A 21,191-nucleotide genomic window follows, 5' to 3' on the forward strand; every position below is an offset into this window, starting at 1 on the left:
CCCTGATCCCTCCATGTCCTTCTTCCTCCCTTCCCCCTCCTCTCCTTTTTCCTTTCCCCATTTCTCCTTTCCCATTTTCACAACTTTTCTTCCATGACAGTCGAACCTCTGAATTGTTCAAGCCCCATCATCGTCCACAAACCCACAGCTTTTTGACTCGATGTACTCTCCGTCCAATTTTTCAGCCCACACAGAAAATTTTTTACATTGAAGGGAACCTGTCCCCTGTGGCCCAGCCTGGGTTCAGTCCCAGAGCCTGGTTCCTCAACTGATGAAACAGAACTTCCTTCCAGTCCACTGCACACAGAAACCAGCCTGGCTCCTGCCTGCCCAGCCTGACCACTGGATCCTGATCTCCTTTCTTCCCACCTTGTCTGCCACCTAGGTTGTGCACTTACTCCACTGCACCATTTCACTCTCAATCAAACTCTCCATCCCAGCCTTCCCAGCCCAAACTGGCTGTCCTGCTCTCAGCTTCCTCCTTTCCGTTTAGAACATAACCATGAAATCTGATGTTCTTTTCTGGTTTCCTCAGGTGTAGGCTCACAAATGGAACACAGACATGCACACAGACAAGATATCTATACACATAAAATAATATTTTAAGTTATGAAGTATTTCTAAGCAGAGGAGGGACAAAGCAAGGGATTATTTTTCTTACAGGGCTACTCCATTAATCATTCTTTTTTGTGAGTATAAAGACGTTTGGTTGCCTGGATGAATACATAAGTCAATAAGGGGCTGGAGAGATGGCTCAGAGCACTGACTGCTCTTCCAGAGGTCCTGAGTTCAATTTCCGGTAACCACATGGTTGCTCACAACCGTCTGTAATGAGATCTGATGCCCTCTTCTGGTGTGTCTGAAGAGAGCAACAGACAATGTACTCACATAAAATAAATAAATCTTTTTTAAAAAATTAAAGATTTGTTTAAAAAAAGAAAATAATGGTGAATAAACCATTTCTAAGTTTGAGAAAAAAATAAAATTTCGAACAGAAGCCAAGTTTTAACTATAATGATAATTTTATTATTAAAAGGCATAAAAAAGAGTTAAGAAAAGCAATGTATACCTCTAATTTCAGCATCCAAGAAATAGAAACAGGAGTGGGAGGCAGAAAGACCTTGAATTTGAGAACACAATAGGCTATGTGGCCAGTTTAAGGCCACACTCAGCTACAAAGCAAGATCCTGTCTTAGAGAAAAAACAAGAGCTGGGATGTTCAGTTGTATAACACTTGCTGTCTTACTTTCATTTCAATTACTGTGATAAAATATTCTGATAAAAAGCAATTTAGAGGAGAAAGGACATTAGTACAATTTATAATTCCAAGTTATAGTACATCATTGTGGAGAAGTCAAAACACAAAGTTCAAACAGCTAGTCACATCACATCTGCAGTCAAGAGCTCAATTTCTTAAATCATATATAGTTCAAGTCCCCCTGCATAGAGAATGTTGCCACCCACAATGGGCAGAGTCTTCCCATAATAATTAACTAAGACAATATACCACACCACAGACACACCCACAGCCCAACCATAGACAATTCCTCATTGAGACTCTCTTCCGTGTGATTTCAAGTTGTGACAACTAGATAAAGCTAGCTATCACAAAACCTGAGTTCAATCCCCAGTACTGCCTGAAAAGGAGGTGAAAGAAAGTGATATTACATGAAAATGTATTTCATGTGCTCCATTAAATAATTAACATGGGGTAAAATTTTTAACCCCATAACAGTACTACCTAAAAACATAGAGACCAGAAATTGTCAATTACTATGAGTCGCAATACAAACATATAAAGTTTTTTTTTTTTAAATGTAATAAACCTCAATTGCAGTTAATTTAAGAAAATTTACTCATGATAATCAATAGACATATGAAACCTATGGCCTGAAATAAGACCTAAATCCAAACCTAATTCCAAACCCATGGGTAAAGAGTGCTGAGCTGAGCTAAACAGATTTTTGCAAACCACCAGAAGTAGAAATGATGCAGTTTTAAATTACCTTCCTAAGGAGCTAAGTGGCAGACAAAAGAAATTGCAATGAAGAAATCCAAGTAGAGATGGATTCTACCTTTTCATTCTCATCTTATAGCTTCTTTTCACCACTCTCAGAGGGAATTATCTATTCCAACCATTTTCGCAATTTGTCCTTTAGTGATAGGACGAGTTCTGAACCGGTGTGACGACCCCACCCAATAAAATGAATAAATGCAGACGTTTCCTGATGAAAGGAGATCAGGGAGAGAGGGGTTCTGGGCCTCCTCATATTCACCACACATCCAGCTGTCTTCTCATGGGCCCGCTCCTCCAAAAGTTCTTTATTTCCTCCGTAATGAATGTGATGAAGACACACACTGGTGTTAACAAAGGCAGAAAGTAGGCCTACCTAAAGGACTGAAGCAGTTGCCTCAGAAAAGAACTTCTGCTTTCTGGGACAATTGTTAAAATATTTCCTCTGGAGCAAAGGAAATATCTCCTTCTGGGGCAAAGATTAAAATATTTCCTCTTTATCAGTCCAAAGATTTTAGAATTAAAAACCGTTTGCCGGGCTGGAGAGATGACTCAGCGGTTAAGAGCACTGACTGCTCTTCCAGAGGTTCTCAGTTCAATTCCCAGCAACCACATGGTGGCTCACAACCATCTGTAATGGGATCCAACACCCTCTTCTGGTGTGTCTGAGGACAGCTACAGTGTACTTATACATAAAATAAATAAATCTTCACCAAAAAATGTTTCCAATAAATCATTCTGGAAAGCCGTGCCATGCCTCCATCCCAAATTCCTACTCAAACTTAACACAGGTCTGTCACCATTCATTGATTAGTGACTATTTTTAGGACAGCTTTTTTTTTTTTAATATTTTATTTATTTATTTATTTATTTATTTATTTATTTAATTATATTACACTGTCTGCTTCAGACACACCAGAAAATCAGATCTATACAGAGTCATGTGTTTTTTTTTTAACCCACAGCCCTTTTTTTTTTAATCACCACGACATGGAGGAAATGGAGAAACAGGGCCTGGGAACTAACTGTAAGCTGTTCAAGATTACAGAGTTAGCAGGGTGGGACCTTAGTCTGACTTCTCATGACCAGAGGCTGGCATTCTTTCCCATCTCAATGTCTTCAGCATGTGTGCCTATCTTTATTCAGACTCCTAGAAATGCGGCGTTATTAGGGACCCCTTGTCACAGGACTCAGGATCCTCTTCCCTTTGTACTTGTGGGATAATGTCCCAGGCCTGACACCAACCACGAAGTATCCATAATTGTTTTCACAAAACTCTGAACTGAGGTTATAGGGCAGAGATGGGATCTCACACTCTCAGATCTGGGCACAGACCTTCAACCCCTGGTTAGGAACCCAGGCTGCATGTGTTCAAGGTCATAGGGAAACAGGTACTGTCAAAAATTTATTAAATGGCTACAGAGTCAACTTTGCCTTGCTACAGAGATAACAGGCTGGCACTCTAGATTTAATTAATATTACACATTATCTCAAAAGTAAAGGCATTAGAATTCATGATTAGGGGCTGCCACGGGACAAAGGATGATTGTCACCCCAAGCTATGGGGCCAGGGATGGCACCCAGCGATTTTTATTTAGCGAAAGTAAAATGAATTTGAATTGAGACACTTGGCTGGGAGCAGGGTTAGTGGTGGCTAGCCAGCAACAGATGAGCAAACATCAGAAGTATTGGGGATGTGATCTCCGAACTATGAAAGAATACATTTCCGTTGATGGGGGAGGGACGGTATTAAGTGGTCATGGGGGGAGAAATTTGAATGGCTGGGTTCTGTAGATTGTGAGCAAAAGACTGGGGGTTGGGGATTTAGCTCAGTGGTAGAGCGCTTGCCTAGCATGTGCAAGGCCCTGAGTTCCGTCCCCAGCTCCGAAAAAAAAAAAAAAAAAAAAAGTAAAAGACTGAACAGTTCCTAGGTATTAAGAAGTCTGGGTTTCAGAGTATTTATGGCATCTGGCCTCTGAGAATAGACGAGCTAGTGGTTGAGATCTAGGACCTTGATCTCCCAACCCTTATTACCTTCAGTTCGATGTAATAAACTGAGTAGTTATTGGCCTCATCAGGTTGGCCTGTGGAGAAAAACTGCAAGTTTAGATTAGCGAGGGCCCTTAGGGCTGGACTGATAGCTGTGGCAGCCACAGGTACCAAGAAAAGCGGAAACAAGAAAGCCAGGCTGCCCATGGCTAAGGCTGGCCAGCAGGGCGGGTAGCAGGGTGAATGCAGAAGCGCATGCCTGCCCAGCCCACAGCTACAGGCTGCAGACTGCCTTGCAAAACCAAAAGCCAGGCAGCGTGGGTCCCTCTCTCACCATCCATTCACCCTCTTGCTCACCTTCCCTTTGGTGATACTTCAATCACCCCTTAAGCAGCCAGGGCTCCGTCCCATTATAATCTATTGTTTCTGGAAACCTACTTCTCCTTCAGGTCAGGCTTTAAGATCGCCTCATTGTCACTGCAAAGCTTGGAGCTTTGCCTCTACTTCAACATCTCTGCTTTCGGCAGATCCTACAAAAAGGCATTAATAAGAAATGTGCATGTCAGACATCTCCAGGCACGATAGCCCGAGACCTCCCCACACTCAACCACCACAGCAACCTTGTGCACTGTGTATGATCGCCGTTCCTACTCACAGAAGAGGAAGTACAGAATAGGAAGCAAGCTAAGAGAAGTGCAAGGGCACAGCAGCTCTTGGGTAGTAGGAACTGGAGCAAGGCTAGACAGATCGCTCTGCGGTCAGGCAGGCTGTTCAGACTCTTCGCCATCATTGTGGCGGCCTAATCAGCCTATGGTACCCTCTTCTCCTGTCACCCCACTCTCCTCAACGCCCGCACAACCCATCCCTTCTGAGGCAGCTATCTTCCTTCGCCACCGATGGTGATAGTTTTGTCTTTGTATGTGACTTGTTACTTTCTTCTTGCAACTTTCCATATTCTTTGTTCTGTGTTTATGCTTAGGGTTTTTAAATACAAGATTGAACAACTCCCTTTTGGTGTTTGCTTGCTTGTAATTGGATGGCCATCTTCCTAGATTTGGGGATTTTGCTATGATTTTGTTGAATATGTTTTCGTGTTACTTAAAATGTGTTCTCTCTCTATTCTGTGTCTGTTGCCCATAAATTTGGTCTTTTAATGGTTTCTCATAGACCTCAAATATCCTGTGCACAGTTTGCTATGTTAATTTAGTCATCATCTGAATGCCATAATTAATTCTCCTTTGCTTCGAGTTCTGTTATTATATCTTCTAGTTCATCTATTCTACTGGTGACACTTTACAATAAATTTTTATTTCATTTGTTGAGGTATTCATTTCCAAATTTCAATTTGATTTTTCAGAATTTCTTTTTATTGACTTCCATTCTTTTGTATCCTGGAAACTGGCAAAGTGACTCAGTGGATTAAGGACCTGTGCAAGCATGAAGACCTGAGTTCAGACCCCTATCCTTGGGTGTAGAGCACATACCTAGAGCTCGAGCTCTGGAGATCAGACACAAGTAAACTGGTCCCATTGGCTCACAGGTCAGCCATTCTAGCCAAACATAAAATAAAATAAAATAAAATAAAATAAAATAAAATAAAATAAAATAAAATAGCTCCAGGTTCAATAAAATATGCTGCCCAGGAAGGAAGAAACTTACCAACCTCTGGTCTCTATATGCACCTGCACGCACGCACACACACACACACACACACACACACACATTAAATGTTTAGGAAATATTTTAAATTAATGAAAAAACTAAAAGTATTTTATGAGAGAGAGAAGGAGAGGGAGAGAGAGGAGGGATTGCATGCCATGGCATGCGTGTGGTGGTCAAACAAATTTGTGGAGTTGATTTTTCTCCTTCCACCCTTCCATGGTTTCCATGGATCAAATGTGTGTCACCAGACTTATGTAAGAAAGGTCTTTACTGAACCACCTCAGCAGCCTCAACATTGCTTTTAGTTTACTTTTTACTATTTTGAGTGAGTATGTGAGAGAGTTAGTTAGTGTGTATGTGTGTGAGTGTATGTGAGTGTGTATGTATATGTGAAGTCAAAAGAAAGTCAAAATTCTACCTATATGATATAATTTCCCCACATACAATTACAAACACACTATTCTTCCTCCAAAATAATATATGAAGTCCCCTAACATTTACCTTTTTTGTATCCCGTAGTATTTCTAAAGCGTAGCTACTGACATCTTAATCACTGTTACATAAGTAAAGAACTAGAGGGAAGAAAACACAAAGGTCGCTTCAGCCTCAGAACTGGCTGGAGTCATGTTAAATGTTGTCTAATTGTCTTTTTCCTTTTCACTCCTCACTCCTGTCCTGGAGAACCTGTTGACTCACTGAGCTGGCTTGGTCAGTAACCAGGATACAGTGAAGGACACCGCGGGAACTGAAAGCATGTGCAAAGGGAAGTAAAAAAGATTTGGGCCAGCGGCGAATAAACTTTGTAAAAAGGGACAAGGTAGTGGTAAAGAGTTTTTGTGTATGTGTTTTTAGAATTATGCTAAAATCTAGAGAAGCGAAGATAATTCTCATAAATGGCTTTCAGTCTGTGGACCCTGACTGGAGACTGTTTACACACCCTAGATATACAGAGAGTGGGTTTGAGAAAAGCAGTCCTCCACAACTCTCCGGGGATGCTTTGACGAAAGAGAAGGAAAATGAGTGTTAGTTTTTTTTGGAGCTCTCCTAGGAACAGGAGATCAGGAGAGGTCCTGCCTCCTTGATGGCTCCTATTGGAGAAATGCTTATTTCTGGTTCTGGATCCATTACGTAGGATATCTGGGTCTCTTAGGTAGGATATCTGGGTTCCTTTGGCAGGATTTCATCTAGTTCTCTTTCCTCTCTGTCTATTGTCTGTCCTTGGAGCACCAATCTGTGTGTGTCTGTCAGTTTATGTCTGTGTTTTTTGTTTCTCGTTGCTTGAATGTTTTGTGTTTCATGTTCAAAAGAAAAATGGTTAAAACTTTATCTGCTGGTTGTTCACCCATTTATTTAGTTTTAACTGGGTTCAAAAAATAAAAAGAAGTCTCTTTGGCCTTTGGAGCCCTGCACCTGTACCTAGGAGTCTAGGTCAGCTGGAGAAGCCCCCCAGGGGCTGAGCGTCTGCACAAACCGATCCTAAAGGGGCCAACAGCTTCTCAGCTTCTATGGTAAGGGATCTGACGATTGTTTCTCTTAGAAAAATCTCTGATTATTGGGTTTAGCAGGTGACAAGGTGCTCCTCATGAAATTACAGCTAGAAAAAGTAAGAATTGTGTTTGGTCTAAATATATAAGATGTGTGTAGCTACTTCATGTTTGTTTCTGACTGGTTTTAAATGTATAAATATGCTCTTTGTGTCCTGGTTATGGATTATTGGCTTTTAAGTTATTGGGTATTATTAAAAATGTGTACCGTTGGTAACAGAAAGTTGGTTTAAAACTAGTAACTCGGTTAGAGTCATTCAGAACAACACGTGGCTTGAGCCAACCCAGGGAAACAGGTCTCTAAAGATACCTCTAAATTGGGTAATATTTTATGTAATTCTTATCCCAGGAACCAGGCTCACAAAGGATAGGATTTAGGCAAGTATCTCTTTGAGGTACTGGAGGCTGCACCATCATCGTTCGTGTGCAGGAAGTCGTGCATTTGTATGCAGGAATTGGCAGTCAAACTTCGTAGCATGAGGACAGTACACACTTGGTGTTAATTTTGGAGAGACTAGATTGTTGGAGGTTGAGTTTTGCTTTCCAAAGTTGTGGTTGTGCTCTGGTGTTGCAAGGGGAACTTGAAAATTGTGGTTAACCTGCCAGTGTTCCATTGGCTGCAGTTTGAGTTTGAACACAGGCTCAGGATCCTAACTCACACATATTTGTAATTAAGAAAAAATCAAGCAGGTGGAGACTGTTGCAGGATTTGCGAAGGGTTGATGAGGCTATGGAACTTGTGAGATCATTATGGCCTGTTTTGCTTACTCCAACTGCTATTTCAGGAAATGCATATCGAATTATTAAGAATTTGGAGGATTGTTTTTATACTATTCCTTGCATGCATCTTCATGATTGTAAAAGGTCTACATTTAGCTTGTCTGCTTGTAATTTTAATGAACACATTGGAAACTTTCACCTCAGGGAATGGTTAATAGCCCTTCATTACATAAAAAGTTTGCTGTTGCTTCAATACAAGGTAGAACTTCGAATTCTTCAGCGTATATCATTCATTATATGGATAGTATTTTATTAGCTGATCCCTCTGAAGGAATTTTACTATGCTCTTATCCAACGAGCTTTAAAATTTTGGGGAGTAGTTGTTCCTCCAGAAAAGATTCAAAGACGATATCCTTTTCAATATTTGGGACATCAGTTATATCCTAAACAAATTGTGGCACAGAAAATTCAAATAAGAAAAGATAGTTTACTTTAAATTATTTTTAAAAGCTTCTAGGAGATGTTAATTGGCTAAGACCTCACCTTAAGCTCTCTGTGGGAGGACTTAAGCCTCTCTTTGATAGTCTCAAGGGAGATGCAAAACCTAATTCCCCTCAACAATTAACTGATGAAGTATGAATAGCTTTGCAGAAAGTAAAGGAAGCTATTAGTTAACAACAGATACATTATATAGACTATGATCAATTGTGGCTGTTTGCACCCACAGCAGTCCTTTGACAAAAGGGACACTAATGTGAACTCATCTTTCTTCATCCCCAAAGAAAGTTTTAACACCCTGCCCTGAATCTGTTGCAGTGTTGATACAGAATTTAGGTTAGAATCACGAAAGTATTTTGGGAAAGAACTTGATGAAATATTTATTCCTTATTCCAATTGGCTATTGCAAACTATTGATATTTGGCCTATTGCATGTGCAAACTTTTCAGGCAAAATTGATAATCATTATCCAAAAGACAAGTTGTTACTATTTGCCTCTATGCTTTTGTATTTATTGTAAATTTTCACATACAATAAATTTGCACATATAACCAATAGAAAATGTGCTTACTGTATTTATAGATGGCTCATCTAATGAGAAGGCAGCATATGTAATTGGATCACATGTTTATTATCTTGAGTTTCCCCCTGCTTCAGTACAAATTATTGAATTATGTGTGTAGCCACTCTTTTTGAAATGTTAAAAAAAAATCAAGCTTTAATTTAAATATTGATGTAGTTCATGGTTTACAATTGCTTGAAACCGGTCCCTTTTTAGATACTGCTAATTCTAAAATTTTACAATTATTTATGCAAATACAACTTAATTTAAGAAAGCTTACTGTTCCCTACTTTATAGGACATTTAAGAGTTCATACTGGACTGTCCGGATCCTTTGGTGAGGACAAAGCCACAACAGATTTGCATACCAGGCAGATTATAGGCCTTACACAGGAACAATTAGCCAAAGAATCCCATTCTTTATATCATCAAAACAACAATAGCTTCAGACAAAAATTTGATATTTCTAGAGAATGTGCACATGTAAAGATTTGTCCTCAATTTCTTCCTGTACCAAATAATGGTGTTAACCCTCCAGGACTTATACCTAATCAATTATGGCAAATGGATGTTACTCACATTACTGAATTTGGAAAGTTAAGATATGTACATGTGGCTATTAAAAGCTTTCTGGTTGCAACTGCTTTAACAGGAGAAACAACTAAACATGTAATTAATCATTGCCTACATTGTTTTTCTATGCTCGGTGTTTCAAATCAGATTGAAACAGACTATTGCAGTCAAGCATTTGAGATGTTTTGACAACAATTTAATATTACCCATATTACTGGGATTCCTTATAATCCTCAAGGACAAGGTATTGTGAAACAGGTATTGTGAAACTTTAAAACAATATTTTCATAAAATAAAAAAGGGGAAATTACATCCCTGTATACCACACAGTTATTTAAACCATGCTCCTTTTATTAAAAATTTTAAAAATCTGGATGCCGGGCTGGAGAGATGGCTCAGCAGTAAAGAGCACCCGACCACTCTTCCAGAGGTCCTGAGTTCAATTCCTAGGAACCACATGGTGTCTCACAACCATCTGTAAAGAGATCCGATGCCCTCTTCTGGTGTGTCTGAAGACAGCTACAGTGTACTTATATATAATAAATGAATAAACCTTTTTAAAAAAAATCTGGATGCCAAGGAACTCCCTGCTGAGTTTCTATGGCACCCTACAACTAGGCATACTTATGCCTAGGTGTAATGGAAGGATCCACTTACTGGCATAAGCCATGATCCTGATCAGGTATTTAATATGGGAGAGGGTATGTTTGTGGTTTGTTTTTTTTTTTTTTTTCTTTCTGCAAGATGCTGAAGGAGCACGGTGGCTTCCAGAGTGATGGTTGAGACATGCTGATGCTGAGGCAAAGAATGCTGCTGACCTGTGAGTGTGCTGAATGACCTGGCAATGGTGACAGGGAAGCTGTATTGGACACATATTCCTGACCCTCCCTTGCTCGCCTATATCCCAAATTAGACAAGCTACCTTGCTTCAAGCTTTTAGACCTTGTGGGGAAGAGAACATGGAGACTGGAAACTGCCTTCAAAAATTCAAAAAAAGAAGTTACAATGACTTTTCGCTTTCCTTTAATGTGACCAGTTATTCTCCCTCAATCAGGAACTGGTCTAGAAATCAATCCAATATTGGAAATAACAGTCTTCATTTGGAAGACTGGTTTTGGATATTTTCAGAGACATATTTGAAAACTGACAACTATCTTGTATGATGTTATGTTTGCAGTGGATAAAATTGGAACAGGATCGGGATTTTGAACAAATGTTAGCTCATGTGTTAAGGCTCCTAATCTTTTATTAATTAGTCATGTTAAAGTTACTTTTGTTTCTACGATATTTAATGTAAGTTGTGTTGATTGTACACTACACAATTGTGTTAATGTAATGAAATCTGACATGTCTGTTATGGTGATCTATCAACTAGCTTTTGTTTTATTGCCTGTGAGTATTACAGGACCCTGGTTTTCTGAAATAGGCTTGCAGATACTAGAAGAAGTGAGTCAGGCTTTAAGCAGAAGTAAGAGGGTAGTGGACTTGATTATTGCTGATATAGCAGCTTTAATTAATACCTTAATAGCTATCACCACTGCTTCTGCAATTGCTTTGACATAAGAAGTTAAGACAGCTATTTTTGTTAATCATTTAGCAAAAGATATTACTAATGCTCCGAGTATTCAAGAGGAGTTAGATAGGCATTTGGAACAACAGATTGATGCTCTTTATGATACAATTCAAATTATTGGAGAGGAGGTACAGAGTTTAAAAATAAGAAGCCATCTCAAGTGCCATGCTATATACCAATGGATTTGTGTTACTTCTAGAATTTACAACGATAGTCACTATAATTGAAAAAAAGTTCAGAGACACGTGCAGGGTATTTGGCATAATTCTAACACCTCTCTGGATGTTTTAACTTTGCATACCGAGATTATAAATTTGAAGAATGCTGCTCCACTGAACTTTGATGCTGCAGATATTGCTGATAAAATTATCCATGGCTTAATGTCAGTATTTCCATCTTGGTCATACTTCAACAATGGCATATATAGTTTGATCATGCTAACCCTTCTTGTCCTGGGAATACTTCTATTCCTGCCCATTGTGATAAAACTTGCCTTTAACAACATCAATATGTTGGCAGCCAGAATACATGGCTTGAAACTAAAAATAGATCCTGAACCGAGCTATTAATTTAACAGACTGTTAGTCCACAACTGTTAAGTTTCTGTACAGTGCCTTACCAACCTAAGACAAAATAGCATTGCTTTTGAAAATGCATATTCCATGACGGGTAAGGAAGGCATTTTTGTCAGAACAACCTAAGACAGATGCAGTCTTGTTTATGAAATAAAAAAGGGGGAAATGTGGAGAGCTTTTGGTGCTGCTCATAGAAATTTTGTCCAGTACCTATCACTGGGCTCAAGGAAGTAGGCTCAGATAAGAATATTCACATTTGGGGTTGGGGATTTAGCTCAGTGGTAGGCCTAGGAAGGCAATCGGTCCCCAGCCCGAAAAAAAGAACCAAAAAAAAAAAAAAAAAAAAGAATATTCACATTTGGGGTAATGCAAGGATCAAGGTAAACACAGCCAAGGAATGTGTGACTTCCCTTTTGTCTTGATAATCCTGTTAAGCCCCCAGATCCAGCAACTCTGGGGACCTTATTGCTTTGTTTGATTGCTACCTGGTGTGACCTCTTTGATCTTTACTTTCCTTGATCACTTTGTCTTTGATCTGAGAACTGACTATATTCTTTGAATGTACCTGAATTGATATAAAAGCAGACAGAGAAGAAGTAAAGCTGCTTCAGCCTCAGAACTGGCTGGAGTTACGTTAAACACACACACACACACACACACACACACACACACACATCACCTCAATGTGCCTGCCTGTATATATTCACAAACATTTTTAACTACTGAACCATCTGTGTGGACCCTTCAAATCATCAGGACAGAACCACTTACAGCAATTACACTTTTCATCCTATTGCAAGTCACACAGCCTTATCTAATACTCTATGGCTTTCTTCTACTACTCATTTAATATTTCTTCCACCCCCATCAAGCACTTCATTTTGGTTTTCTGAGGGTAGACTCAAACCTTCACTTGTCAAGAGTCTAGATCATGTTGACTAGATTGGGCTGTTGTGGTTTCCTATTGACCTATTGGTTAATCATCAGACCTGATAACACCAAAAGATATAGTAAAAGATGTCCTGAATTACTTTTCCTTATTTTGGCTAGTGGAAAACAAATCAATTTCCTCCTTAAAGTCTCAATCAGCCACTCCCATTAACAATGTAACTCCTTTATTATTGACATGAGAGCACCAGGAGCCCAAAGTATCCACAGCACCCTTGGTTTTCCATCCAGTGGAATCTTTGTTATGCTTCCTAGTAGAAGCACTTCTGCCTCTGTACAGAAGAGAATATAAGGTTACGGCAACAAGAAACAAAAGTTTAGCTAGTTGGTAATTATTTTCACCTCTTCATCCCTATTTCCTCCCTTTGATTTCTAGACCCACAAATTCTGACTATGGGGGGAACAGTACAATATATTGGATTCCAATTCAAAAAATACACTGCCCTCTGGAGAACCTTCCCCACCCTCCAGATTACTGGCATCCACTTGACACTATAACTGTTTACAAGTTAACTGTTCTATCAAGCCAGTTGTTTCAAAACTGTGAGGAATATGGTAAGATCAGTGGGTTTCATGAGCGTGAGACAACTCCCACAGTTGTTTGGCTATGATGTCAATTCCTTAGTCAAAAACAATGTTGCATAGAATACTACATCTTAGTTTGGGTTTTATTGCTGAGAAGAGACACTATGACCACAGCAACACTTATAAAGGAAAACATTTAATTGGGGCTGGCTTATAGTTTCAGAGGTTCAGGCAATTATTCTCATGGAAGAAAAGTATGGTTGTATACAGACAGTATGGTGCTGGAGAAGGAGCTGAGGGTTTTACATCTGGATCCACAGGCAGTAGTTGAGCTTCTGATACCTCAAAGCCTACCCCTTAATGACACACCTCCTCCAACAAAGACCCACTTACTCCAACAAGGTCACACCTCCCAATATTGCCTCTCCCTATAAGCATATGGGGTCCATATTTTTCCAAACCATGATGGTGGTTAAGGCAGTGTGTACCTCCATGGCTGGTAATTTTGACAGAGCATTATGTATTGAAAAAGTACCTTTATAACCAGAATAAGTATCTATTCCATTCAAGATAAAGCATTGTGCTTCCCATGATGAAAGGAGCCTATGCCGCCAGGTCATTGGCTGGTCACCTTTAGGAATGGTGCCTTGTAGGAGGCTCAGTATTCCTCTCTGACATTAACAGCAGCTATAGCCAGGTCATCCTTGGTGAACAAAAGTCCATGCTGTTGAGCCCATTTGAAAACTCTACCTTGGCCACAATGATCATTTTGTTTATGGGCCCATTGGACAATGACAGAGAAATCTGGGAAAAGAATTTGACTACTATCTAAGCACAAAATAGGTCATCTATGTATTTGATTAGTGAAGTTCTTCCTGCTAATATCAACTTTCAGTAAACATTAAACAAGTGTCTTTGCATCCATTCACTATGAGATACCTAGCTATGCATCCCCTCCCCAGATGTCTTTCTTAACAGTTTTTCAGTCATACTGTTTCAAAGTCCTTGACCAGTCCAACAACTGGCTACAGACCACAAGTAAATATTTAACCAAATATCTGGCCATAGCTTCTTCGGAACAAAATATATGGCTGTGTGCACTGCTTAGAATAAGAGGCTGCCCAGAGTCTGTAATATCTAAGGAAAGATATGGAGGATGAGAAAGAATGTGTGAGGAAGACAAAGAATGCACTGGGTAAAGGGAACCATTTATTCAGATGTGCAAGAGAGACCACCATCCCAGTTGGGAAAGCGGTGTGTGCTACTCTCACTTGGAATAGCTGCAGGGTGAGGAGGGAGTGGTCTCTGCCTTTTTCTTCCATATTATGCTAGGTTATATGTACAGGTGTGCTAGTAGTGTGTGACAGCTGTGAAATGTGTTGGTGAGTACCATGGAAGGCATGGTTGGCATGCTTGGGAACATGAGTGATTGCAAGGAAACATATATTAAAAGAGATTCCTGTCCCCATATCATCAGAGTCATCCCATTGACCTGACAAGCAGGTTCCTCATAGGGGGTATTGTTGACCTCTTAGACTTTAATAGAGGAAGAGGGGAGGGGAAGGAAGGATGAGGAAGGAAGAAAAAGGAAGAGGAGGAGAATGAGGAAGAGAATGAGGAGGAAGAAGAAGAGACATTGGAGGAGGATAAGGAGGAAGAGGAGGAGGAGGAAGGGGAAGAGAAGAAGAAGAAGAGGAAGAGGAAGAAAGAAGAAGAAGAAGAAGAAGAAGAAGAAGAAGAAGAAGAAGAAGAAGAAGAAGAAGAAGAAGAAGAAGAAGAAGAAGAAGAAGAAGAAGCAGTAGCCATGAGAACAATGACCTGAATGCAAAGCAGACAAATGAATATCAATGTGACAGGCAACAGGAAGGGGGAGCAATAAAGTGAGCCGGCCTGAGTGACACTGGTAACCTGTTGCATCCTCCCCCCTACATACACCCCCACCCCCACTACCACCCCACCCCACCCCCAACTCTATAACCCCCACCCCATTCCCCCACCAAGGCCTCAAGGAGTAATTTCCTGGTTAGTCCTAAACCACTGCTTAATTACCCCCACGGCCCCATGCTGATGGGAGCCCTCCTGTGTGTTATTAATAATGGTCATAACCAGCAGGGAAGGGTGGGAGCGGAGGGGAGCAAACCAGTTTCTCAGGCTCCTGAGAGAGTGCGAAGGCCCCTGTCAGGGCCCTCTGAGAAAAGCCACATCTGGAAAACAGAACAGCTTCAGTTTCCCCGCTCTTGGCACAGCTATGGTATGAGCCCCATGGAGAGTCTCCAGTGGACAGTGAGGACCAAGGGTGAAAAGACAGAATTCATGCCCCCGTGCCCTGGAGTTTGACCAGTTTGTACCAAAAAAACAAAACAAACAAACAAAAAAACAACAACAACAACAGCAACAAAAGCACCTCCCTAGGAACTGGCTGAGCTACCTTGAGACCTCTCCAAAATAAGTCAATGTAAAGCACTCGTCTTTGGTATGGACAGCAACTGTATTTCACGGTCTGGAGGCGTGGCCAGGTCAGCCATGTTCTCATCTCTCCTGGTCAACTACAGAACCCATTCCTCAGGACCCAGATAATCCCAACTCTGTTCCAGTTGCCTCCTCTCTTCCCTGTCCTGCCCTTCACACTGTCTGCCTGATAGAAACAGGAACCAGCCACATCCTTTCTAGGCCTCCGCTTAGAATATAGCTAAGAAATCGACAAGGAAAGATCTCCAAACTCTACCTCCTAAGCAAACCTGATTTCCTACTTGACTTCAGCTAAGACACACACCCAGCACTGCTAACTAAGAAACAGGCTGTGACCAGCCCCCAGAGCTTGAGCAAAGAGATTTAGTCCCATTCCCTGGAATGACCAATTGCATCTCTCCCTCTTTCAACTCAATAATTTCTATAAATTCACCTCAAGATAATCCTATAATTCTCATTTAATGTGTCTAAAATCACAAGTGTTTCTGGGTTGACTGGTTACACCACCTTTATAACCTTGATGAGGACATTCACAAGCACTCAATACGAATTACTTTTGAAAAGATGTGTCCATCTTATCCTAAGAGGCTCGCATCCACAAAGCTTTAAAATCTATAATTGAGAGCCTATTCAATTCTGTGCCATCAACCATCCCAACTTTACTGCACATATTTTATTGAAAAATAAGCTACTACTCAGATGATTAATCAAACACTTTACTGTTCCACAAAGGACAGATTATAACCTGTGCGTGTTACTTTTTTAATTGCTAGGAAAAGACACCTTACAAAAGCCACAGAGGGAGGGAGGGAAACGAGGAGGGAGGGTGGGTTTGCTGTGGCTCAGCTTGAAGGTACAGCCTCTCAGGGTGGGAAGTCAGAGCAGCGTGAGGCCGTTGGTCTCGTTGCCTACACATACAGATAGCAGAGAGACAAGCAACTGTGCTCAGCTGAAGTTTTGTTTTTAATGCAGCCCCAGGACCCATGGGAGGGTGGCACTCACATTCAAAATGTGCTTTTGCGTGTTTTGCCTCTTCAGCTAACACCTTCTGGGAAAACCTTCATGAACACACCCGGAGTCATTTTTCCATGGTGATACCATGGAAATCCAGTAAGTTGACAGTGCCTATTAAGCATCACACCCTAGGCCCAGATGACCAAGCAGCCCATCTCAAACAGTTCCACGTTGCTCCCACACAAGCGCTTCCCTGACAAGGCACTTTTACTTGGTTGTTCCTTCCTGGGATACTTTCTTCTGAGGACTCAGTGCACTTCCCACTTTACCCTGAAACCCACCTATGGTCACCTCTTCTAGGAATTCTTACCTTGGGATGCACGATCAGCAAGTTTAGGCTGCGAGGTCACAAATCCCATTGACTGTCACTCTACCACTATTAGCCTACCACTTACTAACCAGGACAGTAGAAAGAGACTGTGTTTCAGCATCGTCATCTGAAATGGGATGACAAGAGTTACTAGCAGCCATGGCTGAGGACTGAATAAGAAAACTGGAGTAAAGCATTCAATTCCACTCCCGATAAATGATAAGCAGTATCCTGAGGCTTAGCTATTGCTGTTAATGACCCGAAGTATACCGTTCACTTGCAATATGCATTCTTTAAGATACATATTTATATGTCCTTACAAGACTGTGACCCTATTAAATCTCAGTTATTCATGTCTGTGCATTTTGTCCAGCTTATAGGTACTCAAAAAAAAAAAGCATTCTTGCATTAAATTACACATCTAGGAAGGAAATATATTCTTGAATAAAAATTTGAAATTTTAAATGAAATGAAGACAAAAGCCTGCATGTGACCCAGGAACACAGCAGATTAACCATCACACACTTGTGTTCAGCCCCCATTTTAATTCTCAAAATTAACTCCTGTGATAGGTTTTATCTCTAGCTTGTGAATGGGAGAACTGACACCCCGTCACAGAGCAACCTGACACATTCCCTCTCTATTTCTTGTTCCCTCTCAGATCTCTCTTCTTCATCTACCCTAATGGGCAGCAAGTAGGTAAGCCTTTCTTCCAACTAAAATTGAGAATTTAAAAGTCTACAATTGCTCTGTCACCCACCAGTGACAACAGTGCTCTCCAAGATGCCATTCCTCCTGGTGACCACAATCTTAACTTCCAGGAAAGCCCAGGAAAAAAAGCCCACCATGTACAGAAGAGTCAGGTATCTGATGGTGCTTTGGGCATCTCCAGGCTTTTCCTGTCTTTTCATGCAGCTGAGAAGGTGAAGCATAAAGCTATCAAAGGAGCAAATAGTCCTTCCCTCTGGAGGCAGGCGTTTTCTAGAAGAAAGAAGGACGGATAGCTTCCCAGAGCATTGTTCAGCCAGATTAGAGAGGGATTAAGCAGATACATTCGGCTATTCTAGCATTTTCTTTAATCCTTGAATACAGCTCTCACACTCAGATAATCACATTAATTTCAGCACTAAAAGATTCCTTTTAGAAAAGGTAATGAAATCGCTTATGCCACCCAGAGAGGGTGCATATTTTATCAAGCACCAACACAAACAAAAGAAGTTTGTATTCTCAGATGTTTCTCTTGTTCAGAGAGAGGAAAATCAGGGAAGGAGGAGAGGGGAGGGAGGCTACAAGGTAGAAATGTAGCCAGTCCCTCTCTTCAGAGCTGGGAAGACTGAAAACTCCCTCAGTATGGAGGCCAACAACAGCAGAAGGCAAACCAGAGACTGAGACAAGGGTAAGGAGTGGGCAGAGACAGGGCAACCCAGAGGCTGACTGAGTAGGGGAGCAACAGAGCAATCCAGAGACTAAGACCTAGGAGCAGTTACCACTCTGCTGTAGGAAAATTACGTTTGGAACCAAGAAAAAGTAAAACAGCTCAACATTAGAATTACAAAACTGCCACTTACTAGCTCTGAGGCCAGGTTTATAATCTCTTTGCTCTGTAGACACCAGGAGAAAGTTCTCTAAATTTACTTATTCCAATAGAATCTCAAGAGTTAAGGTAACAAAAATTAAAAAAAAAATCACTCCAATTCTCTATGATTCTCATTACCTAATGTGTTAAAGTAATCACATTATTAATAATGAAGTTATTTAAAATATTTTTTGTTTGTTTCTACAGACCTGTGGGTCTCACTCGGTTGCTCTTAATGGTTTTGAATTCTTGAGCAAAATTTGAGTTCCAGCTGGAACTCTTGAGTACTAGGGGTTACAGGTGGATCCACTGTGCCCAGGAATAAAGACTTGAAAGGGCTTATTACGTATTTTGATTCTCTTTCATGTTAAAATTAAACATAAGAATATTTACGTTAGCTACTATCTATGTTAAGGCTAATACACAGAAAATGCACAGAAGCAGAACCAAATTACACTTGCATTTTTGTAGTTTACTTCAGAAAAATGCAACCTCACCTAATAGTTAGCACAACACGAAATGTCCAAGTATCTTAAATCTTCCAAATTAGTAAAAAGATTTTTATGGAAAAAGTACAGTTAGTGATGGAGCAGATACTAAGGCAATCATCAGCCAACAACGGGCCCAACTAAAGACCCATCCCATGGGTAAGCACCAAACCCTGACACTAGTAATAATATTGTTTGGAGACAGGAGCTTAATTGTCCTCTGAGAGGCTCCACCCAGCAGCTGACTGAAAGATACCCATCCAAACATTGGATGGAGCTCAAGGACTCTTATGGAAGAGTTGGGGGAACAATTGAGGGCCCCAAAAGGGATAGGGACTCCACGGGAAGACCAACAGAGTCAACTAACCTGGAACCTTGGGGGCTTTCAGAAATGGAACCACCAACCAAAGAGCACACACGAGCTGTACCTAGGCCCCTCTCCCGCCACATATGGACCAGATGTACAGCTTGGTCTTCATGTAAGTCCCCCAACGACTGGAGTGGTGCTGTCTTTCAAGTTGTTGCCTGTCTGTGGAATACATTCGCCCAACTAGGCTTCAGTGTGAGAGGATGCCTACCCCTGAAGAGACTTGATATGCTAGGGGTTAGGGGGTGTCTGAAAGGAGGTTCTCTACCCTCTCAGAAAAGAAGAGGAGAGGGAGTGGAGGAGGGGCTGGGGGAGGACTGGGTGGAGGAAGCAATCGTGATGTAAAGTAAATTTTAAAAAAATTTTTTTAAAGATTTTGTGAAAAACAGCCTAAAATCCTAAAATAAAAGTAATAATGTTCTCCACTAAATATTTATGAAGCCTAAACATGAGTGTATTCATCAATACACACACACACACACACACACACACACACACACACACACACACAAAGGGTGGGAGAAGTAAACAAAGCTCCACCCTATGTAAAGAACTATAGGCAACTACGGAAAGCTGAGAGCCAGAGAAAGTCTTCCCCAGGGACGCGCACATCAACTCGTTATTCAACACTGAACTGTCAACCCTGAGAGCATTCATCAAAGTAACTTTATAGATTGTGCAGGTTGCATTTAGAAAAAAATATATGTATATACATATATGTATGCAGTGACAATTAAAAAAAAAAAAAGGAGGCCATGCATGCAAAGCACAGAGGGGTATATGGGACTATTCAAAGGGAGAAAAGGAGAAAAATAGAAATGTTGTAATTATATTATAATCTCAAAAACAAGGAAGAAATAATAAAATAAAACCTTGTCAGGGTTGGGATTTAGCTCATGGTAGTAGGGCGGCTTGCCTATGCAAGCTTAAGGTCCTGGTTCGGTCCTTGGCTCCGAAAAAAAAAAAAAAAATGCAAAAGAAAAAAAAAAATCTAAAAAAAAAAAAAAAAAAAAAAAAAAAACCTTGTCAGGGGTATAGGGGTAGTTTCTAAAAAGCAAGATCTGTTTCCAAACCATGGTAAGAACATGACGAAGAACTTAATAAAAAATACTGGGAGGAAGAGGTCTTTCTGCTGAGAAGGAACTGATGGTCTGTGTCCCTTAGAGGTTTGTATTCAATCTTATTTCCTATCTAGAAAAGTCCCTTAGAAGAAAGGTCTCAGTGTAAGCTACTGAAAGTTCCAAGCCCTTGGAAAGGGGAAGACTCTGCCCTTTATTCATGCCAAATACGCTGCCTGCTTGAACTATCTGCTGACCTTCTGGAAGCTACACAGGAAAGTCCCCACACACCTGCTGCTTGGTTTCCTGACGCTGAAGGCTTTAGTAATACCTGAAACAATGAGTGGAACATGAAATTTCCTTACAAAATAAACAGAAGTACATTCTACTTTTTCAATGGAAGATTTGTCTATTTTTAAAGGATTTTTATTAACAGAATTTGTCCAGTTTTTAAAGTAAAAAACAAACAAAAAAAAAAACAAAAAACAAAAAACAAAAAACAAAAAAAACAGCACTTTTCCTAAATTGGCAGAATTTAGCCAGATCACCGCAAAAATTGAACTTGGAAACAAAGAGAGCAGGAGAAGGCCAGATTCCTTCCTGGCAGTACCACCGGTGGCAAATATCCCAGAACTAAGGAGAGCTGCCAAGTGGGAAGAGAAAAAGGACTTTCCATAAGCAGCCAGCCCAGGCACACTGACCTCCCAACAGCTGGAGGGAGACTGAA

At 40.6% G+C, this 21,191-nt stretch overlaps 1 pseudogene; it reads right to left on the reverse strand.

Annotated features, from left to right (window-relative positions):
* LOC116893206 overlaps window positions 1-4,210 on the reverse strand; it is a 123,379-nt pseudogene extending 119,169 nt beyond the window's left edge.
* Window positions 4,211-21,191: the final 16,981 nt, after the last annotated feature.

Source organism: Rattus rattus, chromosome 2, assembly GCF_011064425.1.
Source record: "Rattus rattus isolate New Zealand chromosome 2, Rrattus_CSIRO_v1, whole genome shotgun sequence".
NCBI lineage: Eukaryota > Metazoa > Chordata > Mammalia > Rodentia > Muridae > Rattus > Rattus rattus.